The sequence below is a fragment of the Camarhynchus parvulus genome, chromosome 1A (assembly GCF_901933205.1).
Source record: "Camarhynchus parvulus chromosome 1A, STF_HiC, whole genome shotgun sequence".
NCBI lineage: Eukaryota > Metazoa > Chordata > Aves > Passeriformes > Thraupidae > Camarhynchus > Camarhynchus parvulus.
This window is the reverse complement of record NC_044586.1, coordinates 12,996,336-13,015,293: the sequence shown is the minus strand read 5'-3', so window position 1 is coordinate 13,015,293 and position 18,958 is coordinate 12,996,336. Positions and strand designations below refer to the sequence as shown.

The following is an 18,958-nucleotide window of genomic DNA, read 5'->3' as shown; positions in this document are numbered from 1 at the left end:
GAAGATGCTCACTCGGGAATGTGTTCTCGGTGTGTGTCGCGGGGCGCGGCCGCGGGGCGGGGCGCGGTCGGGCGCGGCCGCGGGGGCGCGGCGGGGGCGCGGCGCTGCCATTGGCCGGCGGCCGGCGGGGCGTGGCGGGGGGCGTGGCCGGGCAGGAGTTTCCCACAATGCCCCGCTGCAGTGCGGCCGCCGATGGATGCTGCGCGGTCGCGCTGCCATTTGCAGCCGCCGCGGCTCGCAGCGCGCCCCGCGGCCCCGGGAGCTGCGGTGCCCCGGCCGCCCCCAGCGCCTGCAGCCGCCGGCCGGGCCTCCCCTGCCCCCGCCTCCTCCTCCTGCTCGGCCCCGCTGCCCCGCCGCAATGAACCCCCCGCCGCGGCCGGCGGGGAGGAGACGGGGGCGGCGGGAGGCGGCGGCGGCTGCCGGGGAGCCGAGGGCGGCGGGGAGGCGGCGGGCGCCGCCGGGATCCCGGAGGAGCAGGGGCTGTCCGCGGCGGACGAGTCGCTGGAGGAGAAGCTGCGGAGCCTCACCTTCAGGAAGCAGGTGTCCTACAGGTGGGTGCCGGCCGGCCGGGCGCCTCTCGATGGGTGGGGAGGCGGGTCCGGCGGCGCTGCCCTCACGCCGCTGCCTGGCCGCAGCACCGCCGGACCCGCCTGACACCTCAGGGGCTTCTTCGTCCCGAACTCTGAAAGAGCTCTCCCAGATCTTAAGCCAGAGAGCGAGCTGCTCTCAGCCCTGCTGCTGCCGCCAGGTTTAGGGCAGCGGCAGCGCCAGGGGAGATGGGGAGCGTGACGGGGAATGTGGGTGAACTTCGGAGTTACTCCGAGCCAGAGTCGGGGCTCTTGCCCGGCTGGCTGGGGATTAGAGCTTGCCCTTTTCAGTGAAAACACAGCCGCCCGTGATCCCGGCGCCTCCAAACGCTCCTTAAGAGGATGGGAAAAACCTTTCTGGCGGCGCCGCTGCTCCCGGGAGGGGTTTGGCTGTGGGAATTCTCCCGGAGTGCGGTGTCCCCTCCCTGCCCGCTCCCCACCCGCGCCGGCTGCCGTTGCGTAAGCCCCAGCGGCTGATAAGATAGGGGGGCTGCTGTGCCCAGGCGTGGCTGCGGGCTGGGGGACACCAGCGACAGCCCCCGGGCGCCACATGCCCTGCTATGGCCTGAGCAGGACGGTACTTTCATAATCAGGGTCTTCCGTTTTCATGGCTGTGCATTTGCCTCACGTGTCCGATGGTAAATAAATGTTTTTGTTCCTCCTGTAAACACACCTGCGCGGAGGGGCCGTTGGTGGGGCTGGTCTGCTCCTCTGTTGCCAGCAAGGAGCTGCTAATTGCCAGCATCTGCCCAAACAGATTGCTGGCTGAGGAGGTCCGTGCCAAAAAGTTTTTGAGTCTTACCTAATTCTGGTTGCAGAGCCCCTGTGGAGGCAGCACACCATCAGTAACTAATGGTCTAGTGTGCTCAGGGATGAGCCCTCTCAGCTTTTAGGGCAGAAAACACAGAGCTGTTACTGGTCCTTGCAAGAAAAGGGCATCTCTAGCCCCAGGTAAATTAGCTGAAGACTCTCCCCAACCATGGGGGTGCTTAATGTGCTGTTAATTTACAGCTGGGGTAACTTAGGAGCTGGTCCTAGCTCTGCATGTGGCAGGGCTTAAAGATGATGTAATTAAACACTCTTCATAGCTGAAGTTTTATATAATGCTTGGTGTGTGCAGAGAGGCTTTCCCCACCAGGGCTGATGGTCCCAGCAGTGACTGTGAAGTTTGGGATGATTCATCCTAGACTCAGTAAGGTGAGCGATGTGAGAATGAAAACTTACTGGATACCTCTGAAACTAACATTGTGTCAGTCAGCTCTGGGTACTTTTGCATCTCTACCCTGACAGTTCTCTTAGCTTGTGCCATTTAGGGGCAAATCCCTTGAAGGTAAAGGCCAAGTCTGAGGTGAGCTGCTGAAATAAGGTGGCTGCTAACAAGACAGGTTTGCTCTTGGGACAGAAAGCAAGGAGTTTGCAATAAATCTTCTGCCTTTTTGGGGGTGGCATTGGGGTAGGGAAAAGGAGATAGTAAAATCTGTTTCTAATGTTCTGCTGTCTAGATTGTTGAGAAGTGTGTTAAAGTTGTGGGTATTCTTGAAGCTTTCTGTATGGTCAATATTTGTAAGGGTTTCATGCTTGATGCTTTTAGGAGGAAATGTAGGGGGTTTTTTTCTTCCTTCTCCTCTCCTTCATTTGTGCAAGCATATAACAAGTCCTGAACTTTCAGATATCAAAGGCTTTTCTTAAGCATCTCTTGATGCATATCACTCATTCTACTTGACTTAAGATACGTGCAAGAAAGTACATTTTCTCTGCATCCGTGGATTTCCACACCTTTTCCTCATTTATGCCTGGTTTCCTACAGATAATATTCACTTTATCATTTATCCATAATGAGAACAATCTGGATAGATAGAAGAGTATAAAACTTCCACAGAGGACCTCCACTGAGTTCTCCACACCCTGTAACCACAGTCTATTTAAATTGCTGCCATTTGCCTCAGTAATTTATGGTGCTGAAATACATTTGTGAATGTAAATGGCTATATTGGGTCCAGGAAAACCTATTTACATTGGCACTTGGACTTCCTTACCCACTGGCACAATAGAAATTATTCAAGGCTTCACAGAGCCTTTCAAACATCTCATTTAGGGCTCTGTATGCAGGTGCATTACATTGCCATACACACCTGTAGAGCTGTTTTTATACATTCAGGGAAAAAACCGCAACAGCTGGAACTTGCTTAGAATAATAAAGGTGCATGAAAATGCACGTAAAAGAATAAATCTATTGGTGGCAGTGGAAGGAGCAAAATGGGAGGTCAGGGTATTGTTGCAGGGAAAAAAAAGAAGAAAAACTTCTGCTGTGCCAATGTTATTAAACTGTAGTTTGCCTGAGTCTGGGCTTGAGGTATTATCTTCTTTTTTAATTTGTTGTTGAAGAGCATACATCTCCAATTATCTGACGTTGTTGTTGCATGCAAAGAACCTGTTAGTTTCCCTCGAATAGTACCAAAACTATGAGTACCATGTTCAGAAATCAATGTTTTGTACCGATGTGGCCTGTAGCCTGAAATGCAGGAACCGCTGTATTAAATACGTCACGATTTTGTGCAGCAAATACCAACGTAGGCGTGTTTGTCCCCCAGTCAAACCAGCAGGAGGAAAAACTTGCTGTAAATAACGCAGCTATGCTTGGTGGGGAGCCTGACAATTCCCATGACCTTGCTCCCATGCTCCCAGCCATGCCCACCTTGCAGCTGGCACTCGGCAGGGCTCGCTGCCCTCTGTCCTGCCCGCTCCGTTCAGGGCAGATCCGCGCTGGCTGCGCTCTGTCCCCGGCGCTGTGCTGGAATTGGGGACACATGCACAGGCTGGATGTGCCACTGTCCCTGCCCGAGCGGGACCTGATGGCTTTAGAGCGTGGCTGCTCCCGTGTCCATCCCTGGAAGGTCCCTTGAGCACATCTTCCTTCGCCTTGGAGCGCCGGGGCCGGGATCAGCCGGGGGAGCCGCCGGGACAGAGGGACAGGACGGGACGGGGGCTGCAAACAGAACCTTCGGTCCCTTGCAGCTCCTGTCGCCTTGCAAAGAGAGTGACAGCCACAGAAATCTCCTTTTTCAGGGAGCAATCTCCCTTTCTTCATCTCTTGAACGAGGCTGACCCACCCCATGGTTGGATGCTGACATCAGGATGCCAGCAGCTAAGCAGCATTTCTTAGCCCTAATTTATGTTTTATCCCACAGACACGGGGTTAAATATCCTTACGATGTTTTGGCTCTTCTATTGAAAATCTGACACATTGGCTCATAAAATGAAAAACTTTTTTTGTTTTCTTTTTCTTTTTATAAACTGATAAAACCAAAAGTTCAATTTCCCGCCCCCCTGTGAAAAGATTGGCAAACGAAAACTGAAAAGTGAATTAAATATGTACATCTGCCAGAGAGAAATGCTTTTTACAGTTTGGTTCTCAGAATAGTATTTACCCCATACATTTCTAGACCTAGCAGAATATTTACAAGATATTGGAACAGAAAGCTGTGAGGTAAATTTTTTCCCTTTAATTTATATTATTTTGTCATTGCAAAGTTTGTGAGGAACCTTGTGGTGTCTTCTAGATTAAGTAGAAGTTAAAGTTGCTTTCCTGAAGTAATTAGTGATATAAAGAGAAATTCAGATTCTACCAAAGATAGATGCTTAGTGAGAATATAAAATAAAAAGATAAGGTAGGAGGAAACCTGGAAAAGAAAGCATTATCTGGTAGTCTCCTGCAGGTATTTGCACCTCCAAAATATAATCTGAAATGCAGTCTTGTCATTTAATTAAGCTTAGAGAAATAGTAAAAGTAATAAATAAATGAATAAAAACCCCAGTCAAACAAAAGATCATCCCTAAAAATCAAAACAAGACGACCTAAAGAACAAGCTAACTGAAACAATCAATAGAGCAAATGGATTTTAATTTCTTAATTAATTATTATTTAGAATTTCAGGGAATCATGATTAGCGGCATTGTACATAAAAACAAAGTTGTAATTTTTAATGTCCCTCTTGTGAGAACTCAAGTGATGTTTGGCAAACACTTGTCACTAGAGAACAGATTTCCTAGAGAAATGCAGTTTCCTTTTGACCAGGCTGAGAAATCCTGAGTGAGGCAGTGGGTGGCAGGCTTTAGAAGTTTTGCTCCTCCCTGAGCCAGGAATTTCCAAATGTGGGGCTGTAATTAATGCACACCTCAGAGTCCTGTGCTGCTGACTGGCAGCGTCTTGGCAGCTCCGTGCTCCTGCCTTGTCCTTGGCCAGGCAGGGAATTCCAGCAGGGAGCCATGCCTTGCCCTTTTGGTGATGAAGAGGTTGGAGGCACTCTTTCCTGAGCTGCCTGAGTCCTCTGGCCACCCAGCTCCTCTCCTGGAGCAACGAGTCACTGTGAAAGCTCCTCAAGGAGGTGGTTTGAGTTCCCTTGGCTGAAGTGTCTCCCCCTCCTGCCAAATGGATCTGTTTGGGATGTGCCTTGTGTGCTTTCCCGACCCTTCCTCTGCCAGCAGAAGCCAAGAATCGAGCTGGCCTCTCCCCCTGCACCATCAGCAGGAACTGCTTGCCTGCCCTGGCAGTAAGGAACAGCAGTTATAATTAGAGGAGGTTTTGTCACTGCTTTTGAAGGGGGAAAAGTTAGGGCAAGGAAATTCTGGGAAATCCTTATTACACAAACCCTGTCACTGTTGATGAGCATTTAAGTACCTCAGACTACAGATGGGGACCAAAGTAGAAATGTAAACTGGAAAACATCCCCATTATTTTTGTTCTTTTGTTTTCAGACATGATAACAGTCATAAGACATGCATCACTTCTCAGTAAATATTAAATATAGACAGGATAATAGATGTGTGTCCTATTACTAAGGCTTAATTGTTTTATGAAATGTGACAGCATTCACTAGTGTACTGTGAAGTATTATAAATAACTTAAGCTGAATGACATTTGTAAAAATGAAAACACCCAACACAAGCCTTTGATCTTTTGATTGTGTTGTTTTATTTTACCTAAGTTTCTTTGAATATTAACACATTCTAATGCTATAAATGAGTGCAGCTACTCTGCATGAAAATGATGGATGGGTTTTTATTTTCTACCAAATGTCAAGGAAATAATTCTCACTCTCTGGCCTAATCTCAGAGGATCTGCGTGCAACTGTCTTTGTTAGGAGCTGTGGGTAGGTACTGTGCAGTCTTCTTACCACCCACTCGTGTAACAGTAACTCGATTTACTTTGTCACCCAAGACTTCCATCACCATTTTGTTGTTTCCACCCAAAGCAGATGACTGGATGTTTTTGGTACATGAGGGGGCCTTCATGAAGCTATTTGATTTATAAAGCTTTGAGGTGGAAGCGCTGTGCTGCAGCAAAATGCATAAAAATGCTGGGATAGTCAGAAAGAAGAATCCTACCATGGGAAAATCAAGTTGACATTTAAGGCTCCCTCCTGACATTGAGATGTGCCTGCCAGTCTGGCCATCAATGTCTCTACACAACACAAAGTAAAGGGACTCTCTTTGAATTTAAAGTGTGTCTGACCTTCTCCCTTCTGTATCTGGGCTTAGCAGCACCTCACAAAAGAGGTGTTGTGAGTGGTAACTCTGACTGAAATGACACATGAGCTGCAATGGAATTATGTACATAGTCAAAATGAGATAAGTGCACCAGTGATCCGAAAGGGTGAGCCTCTGTGGGCACATAATGAAGCTGTTGTGTAGCACAGGCACGGACCTGTACACTCAGATTGCCCTGCAGGTGGAAAATTTCATCGTGTAAGAAGTGCTGAATCAGGTGCCACATAACTTTGATGAAGTGGAAAACCGATTTTGTTCTTTCTAGTCCTTTGGAATAAATGAGCAGGTAGTCACTTCTTCTCTCCTGGGTCAGCCATGTGGCTGATAAAATTATATTCTTGAAGCCTCACCAGACTTTTCATAGACCTGTATGATTATTTTTTTTTTATTGTTTGGGTGGATTTGTTGGGGTTTTTTTGTTTTTTTTTTTTTAATTTTTAAAAATTTTGTAATTGGCAGCTTGGCTGAGGTTTTGGGAAGGAGATGTGGATAGGCAACAATCTCTCCTGTGCTCTTCCTGTTGCTTTATGGTACGTGCAATGCAGCAGAGCCTGGGCATGAGGTACACGTGACAGTCAGATGAAAGATTTCACAGATGTTAAAGAAAAGAGAAATGGGGGAAAGAATAATAATAATAATAATAAAAATAGTCAGGAGTGGCAGCCTCACATCTTTGTATCCACTTCTAGTTACACAACTGTCAGTGAGAAACTTTGCCTTGGAATAAAATGTATGTAGAAATTTGGAGCTCTTCTTTTTTCTCACTTTACAAAGTTGTTGTTTTGGTTCTTTAAAAGCTCTTTGTAAGTGGAAGTAATGCATAAACTCAAGTATATTTGACGTGTTCACCCATGTGTCCAGTATTGGTCTGGGGGCATTTTTTTCTCCTGCTTGTTTTAGTTTTTGAATGATTCTATGATTTGTTGCCCTTAGCAAAGAAAAGTGGCATGGGATGGGATATATCTGAAAAAAAAGTGTTGAGAGCATCTCTAGAGAAGTCCATGTGTGTGTGGAGAGACTATAGGGGTCTCTGTGTGGGTTAGTGCTGGGTGTTTGGTGGCTGTGTGTGGCTAAAGTGATGTCCCTTCATGGTGAAGAAGGTTTATGGTAGGAAATGAACATGAAAGACTTCGCTGTGTGTTTTAAAAGTTGCAATCATGTGGGAAAACCATCTGTGCTTTCGACAAAAACCTGCTGGGCCCTTTGTGGGCTGAGAAATACACACCACAATGTGCTGTGTGCTTGTGGGCCTTGGTGCATGCTCTGTATAAATATCCAGGGACAAAGATGAAGGATAAATGACAACATAACGACAACAACATCATGTTGTCATTATGTTGCTAATTCCAATGTATGGTGTGTGAGTTTTCAGCCTTTTTCTGTCCCTTTCTCTGAGGTAATGCATATTTATGCATGCAAAACATTAATGTGGTTGCTCATGGCAAAGGCCATAGGTCTGATGGAAAGGGCAGTGCCAAGAGCTGTGTCCCAGGCTTTCATTTCTCTCTCTTTAAAAGCCTCCACATCTCTCTGGTTTCACTTCTCATTTCTGTCTATACTGTGCTTTTCCCTTCTGTTTCCCTGTGTCTCCTGGTGTGGAAGTGCTGGGTGCAGCTGCCTCCCTGGTGCCATGTTGTGCCAGCCCCTGGATTCTCCTGTTACTTCTCTGGGGATGCTGAGCTCCTGGTGAGGCTCTTGCTGATGCATGTGCAGCCCTGTTCATGCTGCCAGCAGAAAGGTTGATTGCCTCTCAGCCAGCTCCTAAAGGCTTTTTTGTTTTCTACGTGGAAACTCGTCCTTTGTGTTTTGCCTATAAAGGAATTCAGAGAGGATTTTGTCCATGAAGATGAAGATGTGTGCAGTCTTCACACCAGCACCACCTTGTCTAATGTGTGCCACATACTGGCACAGACTACTCCAGTCAGTGCTTGAATTGGTCTCTGGGGAAAACACTGGGCTTGGGATGACTGTGGTTAGGAAAAAAAGAGGTTTTTCTATGTTAAATTTCACCAGCATTTTTTCTCTTACAAAAGATCACAGCCCCCCATCTTAGTCTGCAGAAGAGATCCACAAACAAAGTAGGAGACTACGTAGTGTTGAGGAAGAGTCTGTTTGGTTTTTTACTCCAAAAAAATCTAGTGTGCTGGCCAGAGCCTTACCTCAAATTAAAAGCATAATTCTTGTCCAGTGGATGCTGTCTCAGCTTTTCCACCTGTTGGGCTGTAATCTATGACAATCCATAACACAGGCAGCCTGAATTTTTGTAGGTGCACTTTGAGAAACAGAGGGAAAAGAACATAGAGAGACTTATTTTAGAGTGCAGATGGAGTCTCTGGGACAAAGTGGGAACAGATCTTCAACTCTAGCACTTAGAGCAAGACCTCTCATCCAGGCCAAAAGGAGACTGGAAGAGAAAAGGATTGAAACTGCAGCTTTCAGAGAAAACCTGAAGGCTGGGGGAGAGGCAGAGAACAGCTGTGCATGAATATTATAATTTGATCTTGCTTGGAATATAATATACCAAATATACCTCAAAGGGGCCTGCAGGAAAGCTGGAGAGAAACTTTTTACAAAGGCGTGTAGTGACAGGACAAGGGGTAATGGCTTTAAGCTGAAAAAAGGATGGGTTTAGATTACACATTAGGAAGAAATTCTTTCCCATGAGGATGGTGAGGCCGTGGCACAGGGTGCCCAGAGAAGCTGTCCATGCCCCATCTCTGGAAGTGTCCAAGGCCAGGTTGGAAGGAGCTCTGAGCAACCTGGGATAGTGGAAGTTGTCTCAGCCTGTGGATGGGGTGCTGGATCAAGATGATCTGTGGGATCCTTTTCAAACCAAAGCATTCTTTGATTCTATGAAGTTTTGCTCCTGACTTATTTCATTGAGCGAGTGGGAGGGGTCCTTTTTAAAGATCTTCTCTAGCCTGAGGCTGCCACAGGGTACTAAGTGGTTCTTCTGAATGTCTCAACACCTTCAGTTAATTTAGTGAAATGGCTGAGCATAAGAGTTGGGGAAGAGGCTGAGGGGAAAGGGAAGGATTTGTTGGGTGTTTCTGAGGAACGAATGATCACTAAATACTATATTCATGACAAAGAAAGCTGCTGCAGGGCTGACCTTATCTGTGCTCTGGGATTGAGCCTGATAGGTGTTTCCCAATACCTATCTATACTGCATTTTTGAGGAAGTTTGGTAGTTTGAAACACTTGTGCTAGGAAAACCTTGGTAATGAGGTCCTGAACCTCTCAGTTCTGGATTTCCATTCCAATGCAGCTCTGAATGGCACTGCCAGCATCCCTTTCCATTTGACAGCTGTTCGGAAGCTTAGTTAAGTTCAAAACTTACAGTTCCTAATGGGAAAGTGCAAATTCATGATTTGGTTCATGCAATTTTTTTTTTCTGAGGGGGGAGGGGGAGTTATAACATTAAAGTCCACCTATAAAGATTTGCAGCTCACCAGCCCTACAACTACCTAACACTAATCTCCATTGCTGTAGACAAATGGCCATGCAATCAGAGAGAAGGGAGGTGTCTAATTGGACTTGAGATTGAGGTATGATTGAACACTTCATTGCTCCCCCTGTGGCTAAACAAGAGAGATGAGAAGATGAGGATGCCCTTCCCTCGGGCTGCCAGTAAGGTGTGCAGCATCAGCAAGGAGGTCACTGATGGGCAGTGCTGCTGCTGGCAGCCCTGGAACCTCAGCTGGGCCACAGATGCTCTGCAGACACAAATGATTTTGGTGCTTTTGGTGGTCTGACTCCATGCAAGAGCTCTTGGAGGAGAGATGTGGGCCCTTCTTCAATGTCCAGGGACTGGGGGGAAGGTGTTTAGTGGTCAGGGGTGTGGGTAGAGGAAATGTGGTGGGCAAATACTTTGTGTTGCTTTCTAATATCCTTTTCAGATTTATTCAAAATTATCCATTCCTCCCTCGCTGTTACTAAGGAGTTTGTGTTTAATATGTACATCTAAAATATGTGCATATTAAGGCTATATGATACAGAAGTGTTTGGGGGTATGAGCTGATGCTTTTTAGAGAAGGAGTAAAAAAATTATACTGTTTAATAGAGACATAATTATTAGAAGCACTACGCTTATGTAGAACTCGCTTCAATATTTGTAATTTCGCCAACTTCAAAGGATTTCAAAATCGTAAAATTTGTTTCAATATTTCTCATTTCTTTCAAATGTTCACGAGTTTTGCCTGTCATAGAACCAAACAGCAAAGTCCTTAGTAGTGAGGTGATATTTCTTCTAAATTGTATGACTCATCAGGAAGCTTGACCCACTGGGGAGCATTTTCCAAGTGGAGCAGGGATTAGGCTTCAATTGCATAGATTCATCAAAGATGGTGAGTCGAACACCCTAGAATCCCTCTGTGCTCTGAAACTGCTCCCTGATGTTGGGTAATATGCAGGAGAGGGGACTGCCTGTGATGCTCTGAGAGGTGCCATGGGGTTTCTGGGCACCATAGGAGGGGATGAGGAAGCAAAATAGCTTTAAAGCCCGTTAGCATTAAAAGATGATGAGAAAATACCTTCCTGTCATCACTTTATTTCATTAGGTTGCTAATGAGTTTCCTCTAGGGATGGCAATGGGGTAGTTCTGATGCTTTTATCCAATTAGTGAGTGATCCCAGGAGTATATCCTTTTGTTGTGAAAACACATCGAGGTTCATTCCTCCTGGAGCACTGCATCCTGCAGGTGCTCTGAAGGCAGTGAAATGCCATGTGAAGGTGAATGCCAGGCCAGGTCTCTCATTACTAATTGCTGATGTTAGCCTGATCTATGGGTTTGGGATGGAGCCCCAGAGGGCAATGGACTCTGTTGTGAAAGTAAGTGAAATGCCAAAGATGTGAATAAAGTTTCATTATGAGTTTTGAGGTTACTTGTAAGTTGAGACACTGAGAGAATTTGCATTTTGCAAACCCTGGTGCAGATAGGAAACAACAGATAAGTGCCTTTGATGCTACTGCCCCAAGGGATATCCACTACCAGCGCCTTGCCAGCTGCTTGTGCTTGTAGGAACCTTTGCTTCTGGCACTGCAGTCACCTCCAGCTTTTAGCTTGATTTAAAATGACATTGAAGAAGGAATTAGCAACAGTACTGATGCAGCTGACATGTTTGGTTGTGGGTGGCCTTCTGCTAGTGAAAAGAACTGAAGCTATTCCTCGTTCTCCATTTCTGTCTCTGCAGGTAGCCAACGCTGCAACTGTCACTTCTCTTGCCGGGCACTGCATCTGGCTTTGCAGCAGGTAGTTTTGTCCCTGGCCAGTGTCTACCACGAGAGAATTTATGTCTTTCTATATTTCTTAGTTGCTCTCTGTCCTTTTAATTCGATAATTTCCCTTTGTTGCCCTGCCTTCACCCAGACCCCTGTGCTCTGCGTTATTTATATACCTGGGGCTGTGCAGTGCCTGGTGCAATGAACAAAGAACACAGAACTACATGAACGCTGGGTTTCACATTCTACAAGGTTAGATTTAAGTTATTGAGGTTGCTCAAACAGTTTTTTCCTGCCTCCAAGGTTAGTGTGAGCTTTATAGCACAGTTCTTTATCTCTGATTCTTTACCATGAAGTTGCTCATAAGCTGCCTCCTTCTCCCCTTCAGAGTTGCAATATGGGGAGTTTCCAAGCCCTGCAGTTGTAGGCTGTGTTGCAGAGGAGTTGCTCTTTTAAAGTGTAATTGGAATAGAAACTGGTTTTTGACTTTTTTCTGTCAGTACAACACCAGCCTATGGCAAAAAGGAAGAGGCACTAGTTACCCTCTCCAACTTTTCAGTTTTTATTTTTTCCAGCTTTTTCAGGTACTGAAGGAATGCTGAGGGCTGTCTGACAAGCCCCAGTGATGCATAACAAGCAGTGCTGGAGCAGGCTCCCAATGGGTTGGGTACAGCCTAGGGCTGTGATGCTTGCCTGGACTCTCTTTTGGCTTTGTGAATCTTGATTCATCCTGGACAGCAAACAGCAAAGCAGTGTTTTTCATTTCCTTGAGTGTGATATGGACCATATCATGGTTTGATAAATGCGCCGTGTTCCAGCGTGAACAGCAAAATTGCCGAGTGTCGGCTTGTTTGGCCTCTGTCTTGGCAGCAGTTTGTTCCTCTTTTTGCAGCAGAGAGGAGGATGAGTAATGCTGGCTGTGATGCTGGGGCAGCTAGGAGTTGGATTGAGACCAATGAAGCAGTTAAGATGCCCCCTCACAGATTGTACATCTGGTGTTTAGAAACTACTACCCCTTCAGTCTAGTGGCCTAGGAGTGGCAGCTCTTTCCCCAAAAATCCCCTTACCAATCAAACCTTAATCCACTTGAGAGGGACAAAACCCATAACCTTCAGTAGGGATGGCTGTAGGCAGTCTGGCCTGGCAGGCTCTGGTACCCCAAAGGGAGGGCTGGCAGAAGCACAGCTTTTCTGCTTTCCAGAGGAGATGCTGCTTGTCTTTCCCTCTGGGAATAGCCTGGGCTTTCCAGACCCCAGACTCCCAGCGATGTGATGGACATCAACAACATAAGCCAAGCATTATGGATGTTTATCCAAGCCTCTGGGCAGTCTCAAGCCAGAAGCACTCTAAGAAATGCTGTCTGGGGCAGGACAAACCCAGAGAGAGTGTTGTGTGAGCTCCCCTCTTAAAGAATGTGTTTAGAAAAATCTCACATGTGATAAAAAAAAAAAGAGATTGAGTGGAGTAAATTCTGCTAATTTTTCCTGTATTTTTTTAAATGAAGGACACAAAGCTGAGCTATCTCTGGCTGCAACTGGGTGAGATGTTTAATATGACACACGAGTAATTTTATTTCCTCATATGTAATCTTCTAGAGTCACCCATTCAAGAGGAAGGAATACATTCTTTCCAATTTTCCCCTCATGTCTGGTGAAAATATGAGAGATCAGATAGCAGGGAATTTAAAAGGAAACCTAATCTGATCCCTTGGTTGGGCAATATGGCATTTTTCCCCTAATCCCTGGATTGCTCAGTTCCCTCTCCTCCCCTTACCCCCAGCTCCTCAGTGCAGAAAGGAAAGCACTGAAATGTAATTCTGCCATCAGCAGATGATAGGCTGGAGCTGTCATTTTCCTACCCATACAATAGCTTCTTCCATTTCCAATTTCCTTTCTTTCTGAAGAAAGGCTTTGAGTTTGGTGTTTGTGTTACCTGGTCCAGTAAGGCACAGCTGCTGTGCTAGGGGCTCCTCTCCTTTCACAGCTCATGCTATTCTTCTGTGGGAAGAGAAGAGAAGATTACTAATTTGGGGAGAGAGATGGAAGGAAAAAGGGAGCTGACCTATGGCTTTGAAAGTGCTGGGTTCATTCCTCCTCATTTCCTCATTGGCAGGGAGTGCCTTCTGTTCAGGGAGAGGTGCAGTGCAGACAGAGGCAGGGAGAGCTTCCAGCACACACTGATTATACCCCTCTCCTGACCTAGCAGAAAAAGAAGGTAATTCACTTTCTTTTCACTCTTTGGCCTTTGTCCTAAGATTACTCAAGCCTTTTGCTTCATGAAAATTGGAGATCATCCCATTTTACATGTGAAGTGCCAAGATACCAAATGGCCTTTCCTTTCTGCTGCCAGTGATGTTATTTTGCCGTCCTTTGTGGCTGTGCATCTTATCAGTTATAAAGCTGAGCCTGGCTGCCTGCTGAAGGACATGGATGTGGGCCTGCTCCATGTGTCTGCTTCTCCCATCTGCTTGTGCTGGGAGCTGCAGGTGATAAAAAAAGGAGCTTTGGATCCTCCAGCTGACCAAAGATAGGCTTTTCCAGTGGGTCACCAGCAATTATAAAATGAGAGAAGGAGAGGAAGGAAGGGTGGAAAGTTGTGCTTAGAGCACACTGGGTAATACTTTAAAACAAAAATTTTTCCAAGCTTGAAAGAAGCCAATAAGGATGTGAAATACAGAGAGAAAGAAAAGAGGGAAGAAATAAGCTGGGGCACCAAAATTAACTCCACCCAATTTGATCCAATGGGTGAAAAAGAGAAATATGTGGACTCCTCTCCTGTAGGAGACACAGCTTGCTGTCTCAGGAGGCAGTTCCCTGGCAGGTTAGCTCTCCTGCCCACTCCTGCCTGCATCATGCCCAGAAATCACAGGGTTCTCCTGGGTCTTGCTGTGTCCCAGCTGTGCCTGGGCAGCAGCCCCTGTTTCCTGTATGGTAGCCCCTTTCCCAGCCACCCCTACCCAAACTCGCGGCGGGAGCTTTTTGTTTCTGATTCAGTCAGTCACTTTGCAAACAGTGTCACAATTTGTCAGGTGCTGAGCATGATATTTGCTTGATGGAAGTGTTGGCCCTATTGTGAATCAATCCTAACAGCTTCTCACAGCGAGGTTGTGAGACAATGAGACAAATTTACTACACAGGCAGACAAAGCAGCTTCTATTATGTGTGCAACCACAAATAATAGGAGGATAAATGAGAACCAGTGAAAATATCTTCATGATGGGTGGCTGCAGGCACAACAGTGTGTGTCAGCAGCTGAGTGAGTGAGGAAGGTGCTGGGGACAGCCAGGTGAGCCTGCAGGGCTCCTGCCTGATGTGTCTGGGCTGGGGGTGTGTGCTGAAACACAAGGAAGGTTTCAATGCCATTCTGTGAAGAGTCTGCTCAAACAGAGAGGGAAAAAACCATTTGTTTTTTGAAATGGTGACCTTTTGCTCATTCTAAGGAAGCTGGACATCAGGTAATACTTGTGAAGGGACCACAATATATGCATTTGCTTGTAATTCCAGTCTTCTGCGGTGGAGAAGGGTAGCTTAAATGTTCCCAGTGGAATATTCCCATTGTAAAAACATTTTGACGTAATATTTTCCAACTGAAATCTTCTGGGAAAGATGTTGGTTTGTTTAAAAAACCTCACAACATGACCAATGTATTTATATATTCATCTTATAAGTAAAATATAGGATGGCTGATAATTCCCTTTCTTCATCCAGAGTTCTTCTTTTCAGTCTGATTCAGAAGAGAATAGTGATTTTGTTTTGATTTGAAGTATGAGAATTTGAATGGGAGTGCAAGCCAAAGTTGTTATTTGATAGCGTTTGTGAAAGTGTCTTGGCCATGATTCATTTTTTATGATAGGAATGTGTTGTAATGACCACATCTAGTGCTGGCCAGCCCTATGACACTCAGCCTCTTCTGAGCTACCAGAGACTGGAGGAACATGGAAGATGAATTGTCCTCTGACTGCTAGCAGGAACTTCTTGATGTCATGATTAAAATGTGTTATCAGAGTAATATTGGGTGGCCATCCAAATTCTTCCAGCTAAAGAGGGAGGTGATTTCCCAGGGATGTCTGGAAGCTGAATGTACATCAGGTGTATGGATAATGGTTGTTTTTTTCCTTCTCTTTCTGAGAATGTTCTGTATCTGGGAGTCTTCCTCTGCAGCTGGTGGAAGTAACTGGTTGGTAGAAAGCTGAGTAGTCACTTAGTGGCAGCAACTCTTGTCTTACAGAGAGGATGAAAGTGATGTCTGATGTTAGAACTGGAAAGGCTTCTGCCCTGAAGAGGTGTTGATCTGCTCTTCAGCCATTTCTGCTGCTCCTTTCTGAGCATGGAGCAGTTGGATCAGCAATCTCCCAGGGAGGGGGCTCCAGGGTGCTGGGTCTTGGCAGGATGATGATCTCTCCCACCATGCTCTGGTTGCTGAGCACCACACTGCGCTCAGCTCAACAGAATTTTGTAGTAGTCACATTTCTGTGAGGTTTCTGAGCAGCTCCCATCCAACTGGTCTGGGCAGCAGAAAAGGAAGGAGGGTAGGACTGAAGGGTGTTGGTAACTGCAGCCTGGAAACAAATATAAGAGAGAGATGAAATAGCCAGGCAGTGTTACAGTAAATTGTGTCTGGACAAGGGATTGCTGAATTGTCAGTCACAGAACAGTCTCTGCTTGTACTGGTTTTGCTGTTCCAGACATATGTCTCCCACAGGATTTAAGAACTTTCTTGGGAAGAGACCATGTGAATGTGCAGTTCTTGCCATTAAGACTAATGCATTTCCTTCTAATGGCTCTGCTGTGATGAATCAGTCCCCACATGCACATCTTAGTGGTTGGTGTCACGCCCTGCTGGCTCTGGAAAAATTGTGAGCGCTGGTATGTGTGAAAAACTCAGTATGAGGAGAGGAGGAATTATTTCTGCAGGATAATTTCAGGCTGGGGAGACTACCCCTACTCAATGGCTGTTAGCATGTGAGGGAGTCTTCTCCAGAGGACCATTTTGCCAACATAATTCTGCCTCCAAGCTGTCCTCTGGAAGAGTCCATCTCTATTGACTGCAGGCAGTCCATGGAAAGCAGTCTTAAAATAAGTTTTTATGTGGACCCTTCCTACAAACAGGATGAATATATGTATATCCTTGTTAGTGTTTGACAAATGCTTCCAAATCAAAAAAAGGCAAAACAGAATTTTTCTTGCAACAAGTTGCTTGTTTTTTTTTTTGTTTGTTGGGGTTTTTTTTGGTGGTTTTTTGGGGGGGTTGTTTGGTTTTTTTTTTTTTTTTTTTTTTTTTTTGTTGTTGTTGTTGTTGTTGTTGCTGTTTTGGTTTTTTTGGCAAGATATAAACCCGCTTTGAAGTGGAAGTGGTGGCTTCTTTTAGTGGATGCTGGCAAGTATGTCAGTTTTATAAAGTGCTGCAATATCTCTACAGCCAAATAGAGATGTTGCCATTTTGCCTGCTGCGAGCTGCATCTCGAAAATGAACTGCTTTGCCAGCTGCAAGGGCAGCTGGGAGCCACTTGTTCTGTGGCTCTGTCTGGGTGCAGGACATGAGAGCAAATCTCTTGCCTCTCTAGGGTGTGTGTATCTAGGGGGGCACATTTGTCATGTTTTCCATGAGCTACAATAGATTGCTTGGGAAGGAAAACGCATGGATTGCCCATGACTGCTGGTCTTGGGATTGCTCTTGAATGGTTCAAAGCCAGCCCTGGCTGCAGAAAGGAGCATGTGTTAGAGGAGGGTGCCTCTGTGCAAGTCCTGATGCTATTGCCTGGGATAGTCCCTTTTTTGGTGAGCTTTGCTCTTAGCTTAACATTTGCTGTTGCTCTAATTCATTTACCTCACCAGAATTGCACAAACAAAGCCTGCAGGGGGGAAGGAATGGGGACAAATCATCTTTATTGTGAATATGTGACACCTCCAGCTGCTGATGGTGTGCTGAATGGCACCTGGGTGGCTGACATTTGACCTCTTTATTAGTTTTACTCTTTTCTTCCTTTGATTTGTAGGGAGCCTGAAAAGCTGTAGATGAAATGAAAAAGGACTAAAGAAGGGTAAATCACTTCAGGCATTCAAGTGTGTTTGTGATTATTCTGCAGGAAGAAAGATGACAGACTATGGTTATTTGGTTTATAAGTGGAAGAAAATATGATGAAATAAGTGAGCTCAGGGGCTTTTTCTTTACTTGCCATACATGATTGTTTTGTGTGTATTTAATAGGGACTTCACTGCTGCAGCAAATCACTGAAGGGGAATATTCAGTGGAATCCAAAGAAGGATTAGGCTTTAATAGGAAAATGAATTGCATTTGTAACAAGCCTGACTACTGAGTACCCACAATGTCACTGGAGCTGCCAATGATTTCTTGCTTCAGGAGCTGAGAATGTGACCTGGAGGGGCTGGGAAGGGAGTGTCTGTGCACTGCAGCTTCCCATCCTTCACTGGGCACATGCCACTGCCTGTGTGTCTGTCTGCCTTGCCCTGTGTTGGTGGGACATTGAGCAGAGTTTTGAACTCATTGGGCAGTGATTTGATCAGGCGTGACAGCCACTAAGGACCTAAACAAATAGCAGAGAAGCTAATTCTGTTCCCCTATCTAAAATTCTAATCTTGTTTGTGACATCATAATTGGTTGCCATAGGGACAATTATGGTGTCATAAAAAAAGGATTAATGATGAGTTTAAGTGAGGATTAAGCAGCTGGAACAGATGAACTTTTTAATAACTCCTGCCTCCTCTGAAAGCTACTGTTTTGTGCATAAAAATGTAGCTCCAAATAAAGAATGATGGGTTGCATGAAAGTAAATATGCACCGAAGGAGCTATTATGCATCCAAAAGGATATTGCTCTAAGTTTCTGAGGTCTATCAGGATGCTGCACTGTAAAGGAAATCTCATCCATGTAGAGAAATGCTAGAATGAGCAACAGATCTCCTGTCTCCTGTGTTTTTTTCCAGGCGTGAAGCTCCACAGTTTTTTCTTTGTATCTTTCTTTTGTGTATTTAAACATGAAAAACTATAAATACTTGGGGTGAATGTTCCACTGTACTTAGTTTAGAAAATAAGCATGAGGCAAGTGATATGTAAAAGGTAAATGAATATTGATGCAACTTAATATATTCACTTGTGAGGGTGCTTCAAATTTTAGTGGCTTGTCTGTTTGGAATAGGTTTTGTCAAGAAAATCAGGATTCCTGGAGCTAGCATGCTTCAGTATGGATCATAGCTTTTGCCTGAGCTGTAAAAGCTGGGAGGGCTACTCAACAGAGAGCAAATCAAGCAGGCAGGATCCTTGTGCCCAAGCTGACAGGATCTGAACTACTGCATTAAATGGCTGGTTCACAGACGCTTTCCATGCTACTGATTGTATGTGGTTTGTAAAGCAAAATTTTGAAAAAATTGTGAATAGTTTCTGCAGCAGGAGTGTCTGTGCTGGCTGCTTTGTCTTGCAGGTTCCCTCAGAGCTGGGCAGGCTCTGTGTGGCGCTCGCTGCCCTGACCCCTCTGGCAATCAGGTATTAGCAGAAGGACCTTCAGCAAGAATTATTAACATGTGACAGGGGATGGAAAAGTCGTGTGAACGGCACTTGGGGATGGACTCAGTGGCAAGAAACTACCCGA

At 45.6% G+C, this 18,958-nt stretch overlaps 1 protein-coding gene across 1 annotated transcript in view; it reads left to right on the top strand.

Annotated features, from left to right (window-relative positions):
- The first annotated feature begins 436 nt into the window (after window positions 1-436).
- DGKI (diacylglycerol kinase iota) overlaps window positions 437-18,958 on the top strand; it is a 200,229-nt gene continuing 181,707 nt past the window's right edge. The window contains exon 1 of the mRNA XM_030960423.1: window positions 437-551. The gene's annotated coding sequence lies outside the window, so the exon portion shown is untranslated. The remainder of the gene's footprint in view (window positions 552-18,958) is intronic.